This window comes from Oryctolagus cuniculus, chromosome 12, assembly GCF_051225735.1.
Source record: "Oryctolagus cuniculus isolate XC-2025 breed Fujian yellow rabbit chromosome 12, ASM5122573v1, whole genome shotgun sequence".
In the NCBI taxonomy this organism is placed as follows: Eukaryota; Metazoa; Chordata; class Mammalia; order Lagomorpha; family Leporidae; genus Oryctolagus; species Oryctolagus cuniculus.
The window spans coordinates 18032586-18055216 of record NC_142878.1 but is presented as its reverse complement, the minus strand read 5'-3'; the positions used below and the strand labels follow the sequence as shown (position 1 = coordinate 18055216).

The following is a 22631-nucleotide window of genomic DNA, read 5'->3' as shown; positions in this document are numbered from 1 at the left end:
AGATAAGGAGGCAAAATGAACATTTCCTTCATTTTCCCTTCTCTCCAATGTATCACTCATTCAGCCATTTCTACCAAAAGTGCGGTCACATTCAAGGAGAAAAGACAAAAGTAGATGTTTGTTAAAAGGGTTCTGTGTTTTTGGTAGCGGGAGCATCCAGTGTTCTCAGTATCACATCTTTAGGTTATGAGATAAATTCTTTTCACTTAATATTTCCACAGAATGAAGCCTCACTAATTTAGACTAAGTTAAAGTACTGTGAAAGTGCCATATCATAGCATATTTATAAAATAATTCTGTTTTAGCAATTTGAATGTATTAAAGGAAAGAACATTAAACATACAACAAGACATTGATGAAGAAATTTAGGTAGGCACACTTATATACATATGAATATACAACTTATTTTTAAAAATCTAGACCATTTTATGTGCAATCAATATAAAAGTATTTTAAATGATCTCATAAGTAGGATTAATGTGGCCTGCTATAATCTTAATGTAATAAGTGAACTTGTTTATAAAATTTTTTTTTATTTTTATTTTTTTTTTAACTTTTATTTAATGAATATAAATTTCCAAAGTACGACTTATGGATTACAATGGCTTCCCCCCCATACCGTCCCTCCCCCCCACAACCCTCCCCTTTCCCACTCCCTCTCCCCTTCCATTCACATCAAGATTCATTTTCGATTATCTTAATATACAGAAGATCAGCTTAGTATACCTTAAGTAAGGATTTCAACAGTTTGCTCCCACACAGAAACATAAAGTGAAAAATAATAGATGATTTTTTTTAAAATGATGATGAAATCAGATCAGACCTATTGTCATGTTTAATCCCAGTGTCAAGTTGGGAATTGATAATTTTTTTTTTTTTTTTTTACAGAAGATCAGTTTAGTATGCATTAAGTAAAGATTTCAACAGTTTGCACCCCCATAGAAACACAAAGTGAAATATATTGTTTGAGTATTCGTTATAGCATTAAATCTCAATGCACAGCACATTAAGGACAGAGATCCTACATGAGGAGTAAGTGCACAGTGACTCCTGTTGTTGACTTTACCAATTGACACTCCTGTCTATGGCATCAGTAATCTCCCTATGCTCCAGTCATGCGTTTCCAAGGCTATGGAAGCCCTCTGAGTTCTCCGACTCTTATCTTGTTTAGACAAGGTCATAGTCAAAGTGGAGGTTCTCTCCTCCCTTCAGAGAAAGGTACCTCCTTCTTTGAAGACCTGTTCTTGTTTATAAAAATTTTTATAAACAATATATTTATAATAAATATTTGCTTAAATAACTTCCTCTGTCAGATGTTAAAGATATAGGCTCAGCTCAATTTTTATCTGATTATTAAGGATAAAAGAATGGCTAGTGAAATGACTAGGCTGTGTTTATTCTAACTCAGCAATTTGCACTGCGTAAACCATTGACTCGCATCAAGAAAACAGTGAAAATGTCTGGAAACATTTTGAATACCGGAAGAAGAATGTGGCTGGCAGGGTGTCCTGTAGGGAACAGCATGAGGGTCTGTGGGCTTCAGGGCGGGTGTACCTGCCCTCTTAGCAGATTCTGCAGGTGGACAACAGGAGGGCTTGAAGGACCCTGTCCTGCGGTGTAAGCAGATGAAGGCACTTCAGCTGCTCCTCCACAGGCAGGAGGCTGAGCTTAGCATTTTTGTTGGAGACTTCTTGTGTCTTGATATCTGTATCATTAGTTGACAGATGGGTTTCTGTGCGGAATCCTATTTTGAGAAGGCTGCCTCTTGCTTGCTAATCTCCTGAAACTGTAATTGACAAGCGAAATGAATTTCATTTCCCTAAATTTTGGATGAGTAGACTGAAAGATATCTACTTTTTCAATCTGTGGAGCATATTCTTTCAATAAATATTTATTGTGCATTTACTGTGTGCCAAGCATTCTGCAGGGAACTGGAATGGAGTAGAGAGTAAGAAAGACACCACCCTTATTTTTTAGTGACAGCAACGAATCGAGATTTGGATCCAAATATGCTTTTTCAGTAAGATTTTTCAAGCAGATTGAGACTAAAATGCTGTTCTTTTTCTTTGCCTTTTGAGGTGAAAAAAAAATTTTGTTAGGTTGTAATAACTTTGTTTTTTCTCTTTGAAAAGAACTTCTTATGTTGGGAATGTTCCCAACTGAGGCCAGAGAGAAATTCTGCCTTTTCAAGGGCAGTTACTACCTTTGTGTCTAACAACGCCCTTGGGACTTTGCTGTTCATAATGAGAGAATCTCTACTGTTCTCCTCGCGATGATACCTGGAGAGACAAGTTCTGCTTGCCTGAAAATTTGAAGGGGCTTATGAGAAGTGTGTGTGTGTGTGTGCGCGCGTGCGTGCGTACCTGTGTGTACACAATGAGCTGGGATTGGGCGTTGGGCAGTGTGGGCAGTCATAACAGGAATGCTGTATGTCCCTGGGGCATCACTTACAGGCTATGTAGGTGCCAGGATATTGCACCCTCCCCACCCTCGGAGGCCAGAAGCCGCCTGGGGCAGCCTCTTGCCATATAAACTGTCCAGCCGTCTGCCCTGATGGGTACTCACGCGCGTCACAGCGTGGGTTGATCATGTCCCGGGATCAAGGCGGGGAAGGGCTGTCTTGGGGCACGACTCAGAGGCAGGGACTCCGCTGCTGGAGAAGCTCTGTGATGTTTCCATCACCCAGGCCTCGTCAGGCTCCCAGGAGCCCCCAGGAACAGTGAGAAGATGAAAAAGGAAAGCGATATCACCGGAGCACACGGCACAGCACACTCTTCCTGTTGGGGGCGGGGAAAGCTTGTCAGACTCTCGGTCTGCTGAGAATCTTTTTGCCTGAATACAGATTTGGACCACATCACTTCAGAGAACTGTTTTTGTTCTTGGACTAGGTACGCCGGCACCACGCCTACACGTTTCCCCCAGAAGCTAGCTAGCTGTAGCAGAAAACTGAAGGGGAATTTGGGAGGCATAGGACCGTCAGATCCCACTCTGGAGAATCTCCACACAGCACTGGATCTGAATACCGAAGCCCAGCCTGGATTACTGACCCTGCTCCGGCCTGGGGTGCTGAGCGGGTTCTGGGACGGGAAAGGTGTCACTGGGTACTGGGGGGGCCCACAGATTTCCCTGGGAGGGGGTAGTGGATTGGTCCTGCTGAGGGAGTGGAGATTCGTTCTGGGAAGGAGTGGAGAAGTAGCCGTGCCTCCAACGGGTAGGAGAAAGGTGAACTTTACCACTGGGAACTGGGAGTTTGGATGTGGGCATTATGCTAAGGCGAATCCTTAAGAAGGAATTCACTGGTGAGTTTTTGTTGCCACTGAACAATCACATTTTGTGTCGCTTTTGTCTCTGTTATGAATGCTCTCTGGACCTTCAGTGCAGTCTGCATCCACATGCCCTGGCGTATAGGGTGAGGGCTGCCGCAGGGTTCTCCTCGCTTCCCACTAGCCTGGTAAGGGCAGCCTCGTGTCGAGGGAGGAGCTGTGTTCTCACCTTTCCGGAGGGATCCCCAGGAGCAACACAAGTGGGGGTCTGATGAAGCCTGGAGACCAACGAGAGGATCGAGTGATGACAAGACGTAAATCAAAACTGCCTTGTCCCCAAGTGCACTAGAGGAAGGTCAAGTTTGAAAAGGGCGTGAAGGGGAGGGGGATACAGGCTGCTGATGCAAGTCCCAGGCATACACATCCTTCCTGGTCCACTCTGAAGGACACTCGCTGGGGGCTGGCATGTGGGTGAGTGAGGCAGCAGGTACGAGCCACCCTCAGCCAGCATGTGGAACACTGAGGACTCTCGTGGTAGACATATTCTGTCTGCAGCCATTGTATCTGGGGGAAGACAATGTGCTGCATAATTTCATATGTCAATATGGCTAGGCTTTGGCATGCTATCTTGTTAGGTCAAACACAGCCTCAGTGTTGCCATGAAGATGTTTTTAGTTGTGGTCAATGTTGATAGTTAGTAGATTTTTTTAAAAAAGATTTATTTTTATTTGAAATACAGAGTTACAGAGAGAGGTAGAGCCAGAGCCAGAGCAAGAGAGAGAGAGGTATCTTCCATCTGATGGTTCACTCCCCAGATGACCTCAATGGCCAGAGCTGAGCTGATCCAAGCCAGGAGATTCCTCCAAGTTCCCCTTTGCAGGTGCAGGAGCCCAAGGACTTGGGCCATCCTCTACTGCTTTCCTAGGCCACAGCAGAGAGCTGGATCAGAAACGGAGCAGATGAGACTTGAACCGGTGCCCATATGGGATGCTGACAATGCAGGCTGGGGCTTTAACCCACTGTGCCACAGCACCGGCCCCATGTAGTCAATAGATTTTGAGTAAAACAGATTATACTCTGCAGTATAATTGGGCCTCATCCAATCAGTTGAAAACCCTGGGAGCCAAGCTTAAGGTTTCCAATGAAGGGACACTTCTGCATCAGTACTGTGAGGTAGAAACCCTACCTCAGCCTCCTGCCTGGTGCCCTGTCCAGCAGTTTTCAGACTTAAAACCGCAGTATCAACTCATATGACACCACTAAGCTGCCAGCCGGTTCTGCTGATTTTGACTTGCCAGCCCCGACAATCACACGAGCCAATTTATTAAAATAAATACAAAGGAACTTCAAAAAGGTTATGGAGAATGGAATGAAAAAAGTTTAGGGGTGGGTGTTGTGGTGCAGTGGGTTAAGTCAGCACTTGGAGCCCCTTGCATCCCATATCACAGAGCCTGGGATTGGGTCCTACCTCCTGTTTTAATCCAGCTTCCTGCTAATGTGCACCCTGAAAGATGGCAGATGATAGCTCAAATACTTGGGTTTCTGCCACCCGTGTAGGAGTCCCAGATGGAATTTCTAGCTCCGGGCTTTGACCTGGTCCAGTTCCAGCTGTTGTGGGCATTTGAGGAATGAACTAGTGGATGGAAGACTTCTCTCTCTGTTTCTCTCTCTCCCTTCCTTCCCTTCCTCCCTCTAGCTCTGTCATTCTGCCTTTCAAGTCAAAATAAGGTAAAACTTAAAAGATAAGTTTTTTGGTGCAAAGAATTGAAATTTAGGCATATATGGGATCTTTAAAAAAATTCAAAGAAAATGAATATTTTGTAAAAAATACACATTAATTTCAAAATACTGTCACCAAAATTTATCTTTGAATTCAATTTTCTACAAATTTTTAAAGCCTCTCCATGTATGTGTGTCTCTATTTTTATTTCTATTTCTTTACCCATCAATCTAACTCCATAATTAGTTCTGGTTCTCTCAAGAACCCTAACTCATCCAGGCAATCCAAAAGGGAATAGATGTTTCGTGTGTTGTACTGCGAATACTCAACACCCTGATTGATTTGACATATCTCACTGCGTTCCACCTAGAATCTGCAAGAACATATTGCCAAACACTTTGGGTGGGAAAGCATGGAGAACTCTGCCCTCAGTCCAAGGCCTCTGCTGAAGTCTTCTGTCCCAAGAACTAGAAGAGGATGAGGCTAAGATGCTTATGTCATCCCTTATTGTCTCTGTCCCATCAACAGAAGCGCGTGGCTGCCTGTGGTAAGGGAGTGAACAATCACTCCGGGAAGCCTACGTGCTAATGGAGTGTGGCAGTTTTACAAACCCTGTCTGCTTTGGTTAGACCTGCCTTGTCCTCCGATTTAAAGATTCCTCTGTGGCCATCCGAGCCTGGGGGATGATGCTGGCCAGAAGGAATGTGCATGGCTCTCACTGTGCCAATTTTCTAATTCATCTTTTAATAATCTGTAACTGAAGAGCCAAGTGGAATGCATCAGATCGAGTGCTGCGTCTCACTGGGGAGCTCTCTGTGTTTTGTTACTGAGCCAAAGCTGAATGCAGCTGTTGGAGCTGTCACCAGCATTCTGGTTCACCCAAATATTGATAATAATTACTCCCGCTTCAGAGGCAAAGCATTTATTTAAATATCTGTAATGCAAAGGCCGTTATTATTCATAGTAAATCTTTACAGTAAGTACATCAAAGTGTGGGGGCAACATTCATACGCCGTGTCTGGAAAAAGCCATCTCTCTCACCTGCCTGGTATGCAGAGTCCTGGGCTGGTACTGTTTATCATCCGTTCTTCATCAAAATAGAAGTTACTACCAGGGAATAATTAAGTGCATAGAAACGTCCAAGTGCTGGCGGGCTACGGCCGTCCCCAGTACCACACAACAGCCTTTGTGCTCAGCAAAATCAACAGCTGGGGTTTGGAGTCAGAGCGGGTGAAGAGCCTGATGAGTTTTCCTCACTCTGTCATTATTCCTCTCCTGGCTTTCCTGGGTTACAGTCGCAAGCAGGTCTCAGCCCATTTGTGCGCCCTTCTTGCAGAATGCTTTGGAATGGAGGCTGGGTCCTGGTCCAACCAGGAGTGACCAACGTATCATTGCAAGCAATGAAAGGCTGCCTTTGACCCTTACCAACCACATCGCTGGCCAGCCCTGTGCCAGCACAAACCACTGCTCCAGATTCCCTTCCCGTGTTTTTCCTTCTCTCTTCTCCTTGCCTCTCCTTATGTGCCTGCCCTGGGTGGTCTTCTGTCTCTCGAATCAAATTCTCTTTGTTCTTTATGATGTGGGACATGTTAATTGCTCCAGTCAGGATGATTTTCTTTCAAAGATAATGGCTGATCACCCCGAGGGAGTGCCGGGAGCCTTTCCTAGGGTTTGAGCTGCCACTCGGTATAGAGAGGACGGCAGCTGGTGCCTCGCTGGGTCCACAGCAATGGGTTGACCCGAAGACAGTCTGTTGGCAGGGGGTCGATGAGATCTTGTGAGAGATACCATTTGGGAAGAAGGATTTTTATATCAAAGCCTTACTCATGTTATGAGACTTGATCACAGCTCAGCTCCTAGAAGCAGACAGCTGTGAGTAAAGGCCATGCCATTATGCTGTGTGACAAACTGGCACTCAGTGACGTCATGTTAGGGACCCAGGTAATGGACTCTCCCCCCAGGAGGCCTGCACTGCCCAGGGCAAGTGAGGGCAGCAGCTCTCTGCCCTGTCTGCCACAAGGCCACCAGCAGAGGCCTCTCGAGCAGCAACACCCAGCCAATAGTACTGCAACCCCCTCCCAGGGGGAGTCTGAGTGCCATTAGAATACTCCAGAACTCAGGACCTGCACACCTTTGCCCTTTCTTATGCACGTATTAGGTGGTCCGCCTTGGGTGGTCAGTGCCTTACTTGATGTATTGTGAGTCCTTTGCCAGGAAAACTGAGTACAGTTCCTTAAGGAGGGCTTCTGGGTTTCCCAAGTGCACCTTGCATTCTGATCTTAGCTTAATGAAACAGTAAGAATGGTTTTGCCTTAAAAGAGAGCTAAAGACTAAAATGTAAGCAGCTCTCCAATAGCTTGTTGGTGAACAAAAAGTTTGTTTCAAGGAATAGCTTTTATGACTCAACATCCCTTGAGTGGGTTTGCTGGAAAGAAAAACTGGAGAAAAGTTTAGGAGACAGAGTATCTTTAAGACAGAAAAACACAGGGTAAAAAAAGAAAGTGATGAAAAGAATGTTCTGTTCAGCCAAGTCAGCCATTAGTGACAACACTCCTCTTGTTTAAATTGGGAACTGTTTATTTCGGCCAATTAATGTAGTCTTGAAGCTTATTCCTAATTTCTGCAAGAATGCTATAATGATCAGGGCTTAGCAGTAGGCTTCAGAGCTCTTAGCTGGTTTGGGAGGGATGGGTTGGGATTCAGAAAGAGGAATCCTGTGATTCCATCAGAATTCTTTAGAATGCAGTATGAAATTATGCTCACATGCTCCGAAGAGCTTCTAAACCGCTTTGGCCACCTCTCGGGTATTCACTGTCTGAGAATGTGTGATTTAAGACATTGCAGCAAGACGGCAGAATCCTGTCTACAGAATTTCCCGGGAGTCAATCACCACTCATTTCCCTGGGACAGCTCTCAGCTGCTGCCGCCTTCACCCCCCAAAGCAGTTTCCATAGCTTTCAGGACGGGCTCTTCCCACCTGGGAGAGTGCAGGCGGCACTGTGAAGGAGGTGGTGCCCTGGGCCCTCTCCTCTCATTTGATCCATGCATGTAGGGTCTACTTCTGTTCTCCTTGTTCTCACCTTATTCTAGGTTCCCTGCTTGCTGCTAAGTGATCATTGAGACCTCAGCTTCAGGCAGGTGGAACTGACCCTCCACCCTCCCCTCCCCAATATGTACAGTTTGGTGTATTTCTGGTAGATGGGCTTACTTGGGAGAAAATTTCAAATATTATTTATTGTTTTAAAATGTTGATTTGAAAGGAGAGAGAAAGAGAGAGAGAGAGAGAGAGAGAGATCTAAACCACTAGTTTGTTTTCCAAATGCCTGCAACAGCTAAGGCTGGACCAGGCCAAAACCAGGCGCTGAGAACTCAGCCCAGATCTGCCCTGTGTGTGGAGGGTCTCAGGTCCCTTGAGCTGTTACCTGCTGCCTGCCAGTGTGCGCATTAGCAGGAAGCTGGAATCAGAAGTGGAGCAAGGACGTAAACACAGGTAGTTTGATTTGGGATGCTGGCATCCTGAGCAGGGTGTTAACCACTTTGCCAAATGTGACCCCTAAGGGAAGATTTTACTCAGAATACCAAAGTGTCTTATAAGATAGAAAAGCTTAGAAACCAAGGGCTTAAGGAATGTGCCTGTCGAAGAGACACCTCAGGACTCTAGGCTAAAGCTAAGTAATGATGAAATAAATAGGGTTATGACTGATAACTTAAGGCCTGAATAGCATCCTTGAAATTCCACTTGGCTTTTCTTGTGTTTTTGCCTAAGAAGCTAACAATTTTTCCTCTTTTTTTATAGAAAACTTTTATTTAATCAATATAAATTTCAAAAGTACAACTTTTGGATCCTTCCTCTTCATAGGAATAAAAGGGTTTGGTTTCCTGGTTCGTGCTTTACTCATGAGTCTGCCTCTTCCAGAGGTGCTGTTTCCTCCAGAGAAGTTGCATGCAAACAAAGTTCATGAAAAATGCATATAATGGGCCGGCCCCGGGGCTCACTTGGTTAATCCTCCGCCTGCGGCGCTGGCACCCAAGGTTCTAGTCCTGGTTGGGGCGCTGGATTCTGTCCCGGTTGCTCCTCTTCCAGTCCAGCTCTCTGCTGTGGCCCGGGAGTGCAGCGGAGGATGGCCCAAGTGCTTGGGCCCTGCACCCGCATGGGAGACCAGGAGGAAGTGCCTGGCTCCTGGCTTCGGATTGGCGCCGGCCATAGTGGCCATTTGTGGGGTGAACCAACGGAAGGAAGACCTTTCTCTCTGTCTCTCTTTCTCACTGTCTAAATCTGCCTGTCAAAAAAAAGAAAGAAAGAAAGAAAGAAAAATGCATATAATGAAAAATCAATGCATGGATGTCAAACTTTTTGGCATAAAAATAAGCTTTCAATTTCATTTTCTGTGTGCTGTTTGTTTTATGATTTATTTTATTAAAAGGCAGAGCATTACAGAGAGAGGAGGAAACACACACACACACACACACACACACACACACAGAATGAGAGCTTTTCCATCCACTATTTCGCTCCCACAATGGCCGGGGCTGGGCCAGGCCGAAGCTAGGAGCCTGGAGCTTTTTTCAGGTCTCCCACTTGGTTGCTGGGGCCCAAGCACTTGGGTCATCCTCTGCTGCTTTTCCAGGCATGTTAGCAGGGAGCTGGATTGGAAATAGAGCAGCCAGGTCTTGAAACAGCTCCTGTATGCTGGTATAGCAGAAGGCTTAACCTGCTACGCCACAATGCTTGCCCCTCCATGAGCTTTTTGAAACTCATATATGATAAATTCAATGTTGCTTTAACTCTCTAAGATAGAATTGTATCTATGAACTACATTGAACCTGTTTTCTTTGTATTAATACCACATTAACATGAGAATTGCAATTATGCATTTTCTGTGGTCTTGAGAATCTAATGTATTAATGAGTTCCTTAAAATAAGATTAGTGAGCTTTCAAAAAATTGTTTTGAGGAACCCTTTGTATGGTGAATGACCGAATAAATAATTTACTTGGGGATTCCCCTTATTTTTATGTAGTGGCTCTACTTAAAAGGGGAGGTCTTAGAGCACCTGCTGCCCTGGAAGAAAACTCTTAGCTGGGAGGGAGGTTACAGGGTCAGAGTCACTCTCTGCTGCCCACGCTTGCTGCTTTGGGACGGTGATCAGAGTTGTGGCTGTAGGTCTGTGTTATAAGGCTACACTGGAGAGCCAGAATAATTAGAATTTTTTTAGGAAAGGGTAAAAAAATACCCCCAAATTCTCAGGTAAAGAAACAGGTTCCATAGCGGCAATGTAATTTTAATATTTTGCACTATGCATAAAGCTTTGGAAACACAAATCTCAGGATATTCAACATTTTCTTTACCTTTTTTTAAGATTTATTTTTTGAAAGGCAGAGTGACGGAGAGAGATCTTTCATCCACTGGTTTGCTCCCTAAATGGCCTCAGCGGCTAGGATTGGGCCAGGCTGAAGTGAGTTTTCTCCCCTGGGTGGCAGGGGCTCAGCAGTTGAATAGCCATCTGCTGCCACCCAGGCACACCAGCAAGGGGCTGTTTGGAAGTGGAGGAGGTAGGACTCAAACAGGCAGTCTAATAAGGGGTGAGGTTTCCCAAGTGAGAATTCAACTCATTGCACCACAATAGCCACCCCATTTTTCTTTTAAAGTTGATTTTTAAAAATGCACATTTGTGCTTCTGGGTTATATTTGGATATATACATATTTATATTAGCTATTAGCTCTGTCCCAAGTATTTTCCCCTGTAGGGCATTGTAGGTACAAACCTTTGGTTGGGCCAGCCTGAGGCAAGGGTGGGGCCAACACCCTGGGCCGAGAGTGCAAACAAGAACCCAGGTGTGCACAGTGCCCCCTTGCTTGTTGGCCACGTGGGTGTGAGTTTTATTTTATTTTATTTTTTAAATTTATTTTGACAGATAGAGTTAGAGACAGAGAGAAAGGTCTTCCTTCCATTTGTTCACTCCCCAAATGGCCACCACAGCCAGCACTACGCCGATCCGAAGCCAGGAGCCAGGTGCGTTTTCCTGGTCTTCCATGCGGTGCAGGGGCCCAAACACTTGGGCCATCCTCCACTGCCTTCCTGGGCCACAGCAGAGAGCTGGCCTGGAAGAGGAGCAACTGGGACTGGAACCTGGCGCCCATATGGGATGCCGGCGCTGCAGGCGGAGGATTAGCCAAGAGAGCCACTGCGCCGGCCCCATGTGAGTTGTTTTGATTTGCAGGTTGGGTTGCTGGGTAGGGGCAGAGAGGTGGTAGCCCCAAAGTAAGTACAACAGGGAATCCTTTGGGGCAAGAAAATGGGGGAAAGGATTAGAAGGGCTAAATTAAAGAGAGTAGAGAAAACATGAGAGAGTATTAGGAAGCAGGGCAAGCATGTGGCATAGCAGTTAAGATGCCTTGGGTCAACTGTATCTCATTCCAGAGTGCTGGGTTCAAATACTGACTCTGCTCCCAATTCCAGCTTCCTGCTGTTGCACACCCTGGAAAGCAGTGGTGATGGCACAAGTAACTGGGCCCTTGCCACCCACAGGAGACCTGGATTGATTTCCAGTTCTTTCTTTGGGCCTGATAAAGGGACCATGAAAAGACCCTTCTTCATGCCAGCCTGGTTGGGGTGGGGGTTAGCAGTGTATGAGAATAGGGCATTCCTGCTGGTGTTGGAGGCCAAACCCAAGAGAGAATCTGGAGTCAGGCAGCTCTCCCTTGGCACACCTGCCTTGGTGACCCTGGGCAAGTGATTTAACTTCTCTGAACACCAGGCCTTTCATTCATAGAATGAAGATGAAAACAACTACTTGCCGAGGTTGCTGCTCTAAGTGAGATGTGCAAGGCGCCTGGATTGGATTCTTCCTCTCCCTTTAGTCCCGTTTGGTGGGCTGCCCCAGCGTGTTGAGAGTTCCTGCTCAGTGAAAAGGTACTGGAGCAGTCAGGGGGAGCGCATAGTTCTCGGTGCTGAAGAGAACTTCAATGTTCCCCCACTTCCAGTGGCGATGGAACCTCTGCTGTTGCGCCACACAGACATCCCCAAGACAGGTGGCCTGCAGTGCTCAAGTGCACCAGCTCACCTTCTGCAGGGAGGAACTCAGAATGTGCGGTGTGTGGCTTACCCAGCACTTTGTGCTGACCTGGCCAAATACATTGCAATCCAGTGCACACAAAGGTCAACAGAACCCATTGATTCCAACTTCTAATTTGGACTTTAGTAATTACTTGCTTCCTTTAAAATATGTATTTCTGGGCCTCTTTGCCATGGAGTCAATTATAAATAATGAAATGACACAATGATTGATGTTTTGGGGGTGGAAACCTTGACTAATACCCCTTAAATACCCCTTAAACTGGCCTAGCCTGTAGATCTTTTTTTTTTTTCAACTTTTATTTAATAAATATAAATTTTCAAATTATAACTTTTGAATTATAGCAGCTTTTCCCCCCATAACCTCCCTCCCACCTGCAACCATCCCATCTCCCACTCCCTCTCCCATCCCATTCTTCATCATGATTCATTTTCAATTATCTTTATATACAGAAGATCAACTTAGTATATACTAAGTAAAAATTTCAACAGACTGCACCCACAAAGACACACAAAATATAGAGTACTGTTTGAGTAGTAGTTTTACCATTAATTCTCATAGTATAACACATTAAGGGCAGAGGTCCTAATGGGAGCAGTTGCACAGTGACTCCTGTTGTTGATTTAAGAATTGGCACTCTTATTTATGATGTCAGTAATCACCTGAGGCTCTTGTCATGAGCTGCCAAGGCTATGGAAGCCTCTTGAGTTTGCCAACTCCAATCTTATTTAGACAAGACCATAGTCAAAGTGGAAGTTCTCTCCTCCCTTCAGAGAAAGGTACTGCCTCGTTTGATGGCCCGTTCTTTCCACTGGGATCTCACTCACAGAGATCTTTCATTTAGGTCATTTTTTTTTTTTTTGCCACAGTGTCTTGGCTTTCCATGCCTGCAAAACTTTCATGGGCTTTTTAGCCAGATCCGAGTGCCTTAAGGGCTGATTCTGAGGCCAGAATGCTGTTTAGTAGCCTGTAGGTTCTTGAAGGCTGCTCAGGTTCTCTTTTCCCTTTCTAGGAGTCAATGGGTCTTGATGTCTTGAATTTATAGTTTGCTTCCAGGTGCATTTTTCTTCTTTGCTTCAAGCTCAGGGTAGAAATTTCATTTATTTTCCTCTGCCACTGTAGTCCTGCTTTTCAATTCTAGTTACTGAATTTGGCTCCTATCTACTCTTCCTGTCTGAAATTCTGTAAAATGAAACTAACACTGCCTCTTTTTTCTAAGCTATTGTGAAGATTAAATGCAATTATGTAATTGTAAAGTACATAGAATATATATAAACCCTCTCAAGAAGTAATAGTTATAAATATTAAAAAGATACTGCTTATAATATATTAATTCTTAAATAATCTTTGACATTTAAAAAAATTTTTTTAAGATTTATTTTACTTGAAAGTTAGAGTTACATGGAGAGAGGAGGGGCAGAGAGAGAGAGGTCTTCTGTCTAATGGTTCACTCCCCAATTGGCCGCAACGGTTGGAGCTGCGCCGATCCAAACCAGGAGCCAGGAACTTCCTCTGGTCTCCCATATGGGTGCAGGGGCCCAAGGACTTGGGCCATCTTCTACTGCTTTCCCAGGCCATAGCAGAGAGCTGGATAGGAAGTGGAGCAGCCAGGTCTCAAACTGGCACCCATATAGGATGCTGGCGCTTCAGGCCAGGGCGTTAACCTGCTGCGCCACAGCGCTAGCCCTTACTTTTTAATTTTTCAAATTTATTTATTTGAAAGAGTTACACAGAGAAAGAAGGGATGGGGGGAGAGAGAGAGAGAGAGAGAATGAGAATGAATGAATGAGAGGTCCTCCATCCCCTTGTTCACTCCCCAATTGGCTGCAATGTCTGGAGCTGTGCCAATCTGAAGCAAGGAGCTTCTTCCATGTCTCTCACGTGGGTGCAGGGGCCCAAGGACTTGGGCCATCTTCTACTGCTTTCCCAGGGCATAGCGGAGAGCTAGATCAGAAGTGGAGCAGCTGGGACTTGAACTGGCGCCCATATGGGATGCCGGATTTGCAGGAGGCAGCTTTACCTGTGATGCCACAGTGCTGGCCCCTTACTTCTTAATTTTTGTAAAAGATTCAATTTATTTGAAAGGCAGAGTGACAGAGAAAGGTGAGGAGAGAGCGAGATCTTTCATCTGCTGGTTCACTCCTCAAATGGTGGCAACAGCCAGGGCTTGGCCAGGCCAAAGCCAGGAGCCAGGAACTCCATCTGCATCTCCCACATCAGTTGCAGGAGCTCAGGAACTCAGGCCATCGTTTGCTGCTCTCCCAGGTGCATTAGCAGGGATCTGGACTAGAAACAGAGCATCTGGGGCTCAAACAAGAGGTCAGATATGGGATGCCGGCATCACAGGTGGCAGCCTAACCCACTGCGCAGCAACACTGGCCCCTCTGCAGATATTCAGATCGTTAATTCACAAATAATGGGATGAAACATAGAAAGGCACCTCGACTCAGACGGTGGAGTTCTGCATCCCGTTGTGTGTTCGCGTGGAATAGACTTCATTTTGTCTCAGGTTTACTTTCTGGGATTTTCCCTCACAATCACATTGCTGCAGCGGATGCAATCAACGTGATGTGACCGGGGTCCTATGTTGGGAGCGCCCTGGTTGTCAAATGGGCTTCTGAACTAGGCAGGGCAGCAGATCTACGCCTTGGAATCTTTGGGATTCACATGCAGTAGTCCAGGACGCAGGTTGAGGCAGAAAGAGGAGCAAGCAGTGTAGAACAGCTCGAGTGGAAGAGGGCGCACAGCTCCCAGCGGGGTTTGAACTTGGTTCTACCTGGTTCTGAAGCTTGGCTCTTACTTCTGCCCTTGAGTTCTTGAGGCATTTCTGTATCCCTGTAGAAATCATTCTCCCATTTGTTTGTATTATTTGGAAGTGAAGTTCTGTTGCTTGCAACTGCAAATCTGCTATGGACTGAACCTGTGTGTCCCCCCCCCCCCAAAACTCATGTAGAAACCAGTCCCCGATGTAACAGTATGAAAAGGTGGGGCCCTTAGGAGGTGGTTACGTCCCGGGTGCTGTGCCCTCATGCATGGGGTCAGTGCCTTCTGAACTGGCGTTAGGGAATCAGTCGGGCCCTCTTGCCCTCCTGTCTCCTCCAACGTGAGGACACAGCAGTCGTCCCCTCTGGAGGATACGGCAGTCAAGGGCTCCATCTTGGAAGCCGATATTGGTCCCTTGGCAGACACCAAATCTGCTGGAGCCTTGATCTTGGCCTTCTCAGCATCCAGAGCTTTGAGAAATAAATTTCTGTTAATATAACTTCTGCTAACAACGAATTACCCAGTTTCAGGTATTTTATTATAACAGCAAAAATAGACTAAGGCAGGGACCTAATACGATGACAAACTAAATGCTAAACTACCCTAGAACCTCAGTTTTTCTATCTGTAACATGAGCAGTACAAAATAAGTAATCTGTAGGACTGCCTTTAATTTTGTGATTTATTTGTGTGTGTGTGGGTGTGTATAGGAGGTGATGGCAGGGTCTGGACAATTATACGGTTCTCCATCTGCTGCCAGGTAAATGCCAAATGAGGCGACAATGATACATAGAACCAGAACTCCCATCTTATGCCCGGCAAACTCTTTGAGGGGCTTGCAAGCTGCGTATGCCGTGATGACGTAAGTCTTAGAAACACAGCTGTAGATGGCTTCCCTTAAGTTACTTCTCAGTGCTGTGTGTTGATGAGCACAGAGGCTAATCGAGCAAACATGGGTTTTAAATAATTATTCCAGGAAAACAAAGAAATACAACTGGAAACTGGTAAGTTCTGGTAAGGTGATTTCAGCACCATATGATTGTGCCTCAACCCTCAATCTGGGACAGCTCTTTTCAGATAATTTGGGAGATGAATGGTGTCCTGTCTTCGAAAGAGAAAGGACGGCTGCCCTGCAGCTGTCCCTACGGAAGGGAACGTGCCAGGTGCAATATGGCATTCTGGCCTCTTGACAATGATTTATGAGCTTTGGGCTCAATTACCATGTGCTTGATGGAGATTAATTTGTCATTATTTTAGAGAATGTAATTTTAAGTATTTGAAAAAATAAAACTCAGTCCTGCCTTATTAACAGTTTATTTTTTAAGGGATCTTTGCACTAATCACTCTAGATGGGTCACTTTTATTGCCTTAAATTTATCTGGTTTTTGGAGCTAGCTTTCATCCATTCTAAAGTAACTCAGTTTTGCTCCCTTCCACTGCATATTTTAAAAAACTACTCATTTTCAACAAGTACTTCTTGAGTTTAATCTATAGAGTGGAGCCAGCCATCTATGGTAACTCTTCTCTCACAGGGTCTCTTAGTGGCTAAGAGCCTGTCCTCTGTTGCTGGACTGCCTGTATCCAACCCCTAGCTCAGCCATTGATTGCTGGTGTGACCCTGGACAAGTCATCTAATATCCCTGTACCTCTCGTTCCATTTGTAATATGAAGATAATACCTTCGATTGAATGGGAAAATATATGTAAAGCACTTAAGGTAGTGCCTAGCACCTGGCAAATGTCTTGCAAATGTTTGAGGTGATTATTTAAAATAGGAGACAGTGACCTGTTTCTTTATTGAAGAATGGACTTAAAAAATCATGTTTTTGGGGCCAGTGTTGTGGTGCGGAGAGGTAAGACACCATCTGAAGTACCAGCATTTCATATGGGCGCTGGTTTGAGTCCTGGCTGCTCCGCTTCTGATCCATCTCCCTGCTAATGTGGAAGGCAGTGGATGACTGCCCAAATCCTTGGGTCCTTGTGCCCATGTGAGAGACCTGGAAGAAGCTTCTGGCTCCTGGCTTCAGCCTGGCCCAGCCTCAGCTGTTAAAACCATTTGGGGAGTGGGCCAGCAGATGGAAGATCTCTCTCTGTCTCTCCTATCACTCTCTGTAACTCTGACTTTTCAAATAAATAAATAAATAAATGTTTAAATAAAAATTATGTCTTCTACTCGCATAAGAGATTACCTAAAACCACACCAAGGTAACTTTGAAATTCAATTTCTATTTTAAGAATGGATCTTGAAGAGTTGCATGTGAGAATCTAATGGTGATGGGGGAAGCTTGACAGAGGGCTCCTGTGGGACAAAATAGGCAGAGACCATCCTAGGAAGAAGCTGCAGAGAAAATTGGGAGATTTTCGTCTTCTTGGTTCCTGCCTCTATCAGCCTAGCACCTGACAATCCAGGGTTGCCCACAGAGACTCCTGAAGAGGACTGTGACAAAGTGCTCCTCCCACAACAGTAGCTCAACTGTATGACAGGTTTCAAATAAGCGGTGTGTAGACGGAGAACAGGATTCAGGCAAAAGCCATCGGCAATCACTTCTCATCATCGGGGGCATCACTCACCCACTGCAAAGAACAGAATCGAGGCAGTTGTGAGGCTGCAGAGCACCAGGCCCAAACCATCTGGCAGATCAGAAGGCGCATTTGCTGGCTCAGGAAAGCTGACAGTAAATTGTTAGCGCACTCTCCCACAGAGACCAGCTTAGCTTTAGGCGATGGGAACTCGTGGTGGGGAAAATGAAGCCTTGATCTATAGGTTGTGCAATCTTAAAGACGTTTCTCTGTGTGAGAATTGTCCTTCTCTGACAGCAATGGCCTGAGAAGAAGCTTTTGCATCCATTGTCTTGCTGCATAACTGGGTGACAATTCTCCGTGGGTCTCTCATATGCTTGCATGTCCCTACAAAGGGACACAGGTGTCCCTTTGTTCTGGGCTCGTTATTCTAGAATGTATGTGCAGTAATCAGCAAAGGGCAGGCAGGCTTGTTGTCTGGTATAATACAGAGAGTGCCTTCCTCTGGAGAAAGCAGTAGGCATGCCCACACCATCCATTACGAAGGATGTGCGTTCCCCCAGCTCAGGACTTCTCTCCCATAATGCAACCCCTACACATGCAGGTGTTCTCTTTCTCTCTCTGCATGGCTTCAGAATTGGGAGCTGGGGCTTCGTGAGCTGGTGGAATGAATGCTGCTACTCTGGCTACTACCACTGTTGTGATTAATAAATTGTCCAGCTCTCTGCCCCAGGAGTCCTGCATCGTCCGCTCATAGCCATGAAACAGTGGCAGGCTAATTTGATAGCTTGCAAAGAGGGTCAAATCTCAGATCCTTTATAGCTCTTGACAGGCATTCTGTCTAGGTTTATTAAGGTTATGGAGCGTGTCATAGCCTATCAGTGACTCCCGTAGCTGAATGTGATTCTCAGAGGTGCACGCTAGCTGTATGAGTCAAAACTCTCCTTTCTTTCTGCCACCTCTCTGGTCTTTGTCACTTTTGTGCAAACTTTTAATTTTTGTTTAACATATATTTTGCTAGGGCTCAAGATTTAGAATGAAAACTTAGACATTCCCATCCTCAAGATCCACCTGGGTTTCACCCTCCTAACCCTGTCCAATAAAGAAGCCAGCCTCTCCCAAATCCCATTCCTGGAAGATAGGCACGCATTTGCTCAGTTCCGTAAGCAGTAAGCCCCTGAGTGGGACCTTGTACATCCTGTCCCAGACCTGTCTAAATCTAAATCACATGTATTTTCTGCTTTTCTGTAATACAAAGAATACCCATTAATATTTCTTAAAGACCCCATTCTGGCCAGATACAGAAAAAGCTAATCCTTACAACAATCCCATCAGGTAGGTTCTATTATTATTTCCACAGAGATTAAAAAAAAATGAAGGCAAGCCAGGGCCCCGGCTCACTAGGCTAATCCTCCACCTTGCGGCGCCAGCACACTGGGTTCTAGTCCTGGTCGGGGCGCCGGATTCTGTCCCGGTTGCCCCTCTTCCAGCCCAGCTCTCTGCTGTGGCCAGGGGGTGCAGTGGAGGATGGCCCAAGTACTTGGGCCCTGCACCCCATGGGAGACCAGGAGAAGTACCTGGCTCCTGCCATCGGATCAGCGCAGTGCACCGGCCGCAGCGCGCCAGCCGCGGTGGCCATTGGAGGGTGAACCAACAGCAAAAGGAAGACCTTTCTCTCTGTCTCTCTCTCTCACTGTCTAGGATGATTGTTTAACTTATTGTCTAAACCAGGACGCTCTGAGAGTGAAAAGAGCTACATTTCACAATGACAATGCATCATCGCGTAATTCACACCTTAGGATTCTTTTTTTTTTTTTTTTTGACCGGCGGAGTGGACAGTGAGAGAGAAAGAGAGAGAGAGAGAGAGACAGAAAGGTCTTCCTTTTGCCGTTGGTTCACCCTTCAATGGCACACCGCGCTGATCCGAAGCCAGGAGCCAGGTGCTTCTCCTGGTCTCCCATGGGGTACAAGGCCCAAGCACTTGGGCCATCCTCCACTGCCTTCCCGGACCACAGCAGAGAGCTGGCCTGGAAGAGGGGCAACCAGGACAGAATCTGGCGTCCCGACCGGGACTAGAACCTGGTGTGCCAGCGCCGCTAGGTGGAGGATTAGCCTATTGAGCCGCGGCTCTGGCCTCATCTTAGATTTTTAAAGGTGACCCGAAACTAACTGCCAGAAATGAAGGTTGTATGGTCTCGATTCTCTATTGCAGAGAACCTTCAAGAAGAAACGGTTTCGCTCCTTGTTGAATTGTTTCAGACTTACTATTTTGGCACTGGGTAAGTGTTTGTATCAGTTGAGGTCCTTCCCCCCACCAATGATGAATGCTGAGTAATTTATTCACCTTGGCTTAGTCCAGCTGAGACTATGCTGCTTTTATATTATAGATAATAGTGTACAAATGTTTTAACTATAATGCAACTGGAGAATCACGTTCTCTTTTATTTATACCAGTGCCAGGTATAAATGACTATCACATGGCCCATCAGCCAAGAATTATTTTTTGTCTCTTTGCTTGCTTACTTGCACAAGCTTTATTTTTCACATTATTCTTTTATTTCATTCCTTTGTTGGATCTCTTAAGTTCCATCCAGCTAATGCCATATTAATTGAGCTTTTCTGTATGTAGTAGTTATGGGTCATTATTCCAGACAAAAGGAAAGACAAGCCTTACCAAGGCCTAGGAGGTACTTAACAATGTTGTAGAGGAAGCATAGAAGGGGTGTGTGTGTGTGTGTGTGTGTGTGTGATATATGGATCTAAGCTCTATGTCTACATTTGCCATCTGAGGTATTTGTGTAAGTTTCTTTATTAAAAATTGTATTTATCTTGGGGGGGGGAGAGAGAATGAGAATGAGAATGGAAAACAGAAAGAGACTGTTCACTCCCATCCTCTGCTTCACTACCCAGATTCCCACAATAGCTGGAGCTAGGCTAGGCAGAAACTGGGAGCTGGAAAATCAATCTGGGTTTCCAATGTGGGTGGCAAGGACCCAACTACTTCAACTATCACCTGCTTCTTCCCTGGGTGTGTATTAGCAAGAGACTGGAATTGAGAATGGAGCTGGAACTCAAACCTAGACACTCCAATATGGGATACAGGTGTCCCAAGCAGTGTCTCAACTAGTACAGCAAACACCTGCTCCTCTCTAGATCTGTTTAGATGTATAGTTATAGAACCCTATTGATGGGCCCGGCTGTGGTAGAGTGAGCTAAGTCTCTGTCTGCTGCACCAGCATCCCATATGGCACCTGTTCATATCCTGGCTACTCCTCTTCCAATCCACCTCCAATCCACCTCTCTGCTATGGCCTGGGAAACTAGTGGAGGATGGCCCAAGTGCTTGGGCCTTTGCACCCATGTGGGAGACTTGGAAAAAGTCCTGGCTCCTGGCTTCCCATCTGCCCAGCTCTGGCCATTTGGGTGACTTTGGGAGGGAACAAGAGGATGGAAGATCTTTCTCTCTGTCTCTCCCTCTCTCTCTCTGTAGCTCTACCTCTCAAATAAATGAGTAAAATCTTTCTTTAAAAAATCCTACTAACTAAATAATAATCATGGAAATAATTCCTTTGTGATACCTTTTTTTCCAACCAAATTTAAATATTTTTCTTTCTACCTTCATGGAAGTTAAATTAAGAGTCCTTTTGGGGGCCAGTGCTGTGGTATAGCAGGTAAAGCCGCTGCCTATGGTGGTGGCATCCCATACGGGCACCTATTTGAGTCCCGGCTGCTCCACTTCAGATCCAGTTTCCTGCTAATGTGCCTGGGAAAGCAGTGGAGGATGCCCTAAGTACTTGGGTCCCTGCATCCATGTGGGAGACCCAGAGAAGTTCCTGTTTCTTGGCTTTGGATCGGCCCAACTCTGGCCATCGTGGCCATTTGGGGAGTGAACCAATGTATGCAAGCACACTCTCTTTCTCTCCCTCCCTCTCCCTCTGCTTCTCCTTCTCTGTAACTCTGACTTTCAAATAAAGAAGTAAATCTTAAAAAAAAGAGTTCTCTTAGTGTAAAATATATTCTATTAGTATATATTTCATAACAACTATTAATAAATAGAATTTCAAACTTCGAACATCAGTAAATTAGGCTGTAGACCTTTTGTAATGCCTTGGGCTATCAAGATACCATTTTATTGGCCCTGCTACCAGCTGGAGTGCCTGGCTTCCTCCTCTTCTATGGCACATGAGCACTCTATTTCTATGACAACTGCCTTTGTATTTGCAAGGGTGAAAAGACCCCATTCTGATATATTGAAAGCACCAAGAGCAATTGTCATTTAACAGCAATTCCAGTGTTACTGCCAAGGTTTCCCCTCCATTCAAATGCTTCCTTTGATTAACTCCTTACCAGTTTCTAAAAACACATCACATTTTATCACTTCATATTTGTTCCTTAAATATTCCCTCTTCTTATCTCCTGTTGAAATTCTCTCCAGAGAGAGAGAGAGAGAGAGAGAGAGAGAAGAACGTGCTACAGTATAATTTTCAGAGGTCCATCCTATTATCACACAAGCCAGGTTTTGTACCTTTGTGAAGCTGAAGTTTTCCTACAAACTGGATTCTTCGCTGAAATGCACTCAGGGTGATGGCCATTTCTGCCTTTTTACTTTAAGAGCAAAAAAGTGAGTCTCATGTTTGTATGTGCCACAGAGTGCCCAAGAGACTCTTTTACAGTGGTTGATGCCCAATCTAGGTTAATTAAAAGAAGAAATAAATAATGAGTGATGTGATTTGGATGTAAAACAGTGGACACTGGTTGGTACAGCAGGCAAGCTACAAAAGATGAGGCTGGAGACCCAGGCTGGTTGCCTGTTGTGTGCATGATTGGGAAAACAGTTGACCCTCTCTGAACTCAGTATCTTCATCTACGTAAACATGAGTGGTCTTACCTCTGTCCTTATCCTGCCTCCTTCGTGAATTTGTGTGTTATCCTTGCACAGGGGGCGTGCTGGTCTTCTCTGTATTGTTCTGATTTAATATATGTGCTGCCCCTGCCTCCTTAAGAGATAGTTGTGGGAAGCAAATAAAGAAATGCATGTATTCCCTGATATACACTGTAAAAGCTAAGCTATTAAGTTCCTGGACAGCTGGACAACCCAGGTAGCATTAGACACTGTACCTGCAAACATTATACACTATTTTTATACACTATTGCCACAGCCCATTGGAGAATATGCCATCTATCGCTTTTGATATGACATAATAGAAATGCTTACTCCACCATGTGTTTTTCTGTTCTTTCCTTCTTTGTTCAGTAAATATTTATCTTGTGCCTACTAAATACTGGGCATAT

General features: G+C 45.2%; 1 non-coding gene across 1 annotated transcript; it reads right to left on the bottom strand.

Annotated features, from left to right (window-relative positions):
- Window positions 1–22233: 22233 nt before the first annotated feature.
- Window positions 22234–22336, bottom strand: LOC127483890 (U6 spliceosomal RNA). Its single transcript, XR_016218777.1, has one exon. It is a non-coding gene; the product is annotated as a U6 spliceosomal RNA (small nuclear RNA).
- Between the last annotated feature and the right edge of the window lie 295 nt (window positions 22337–22631).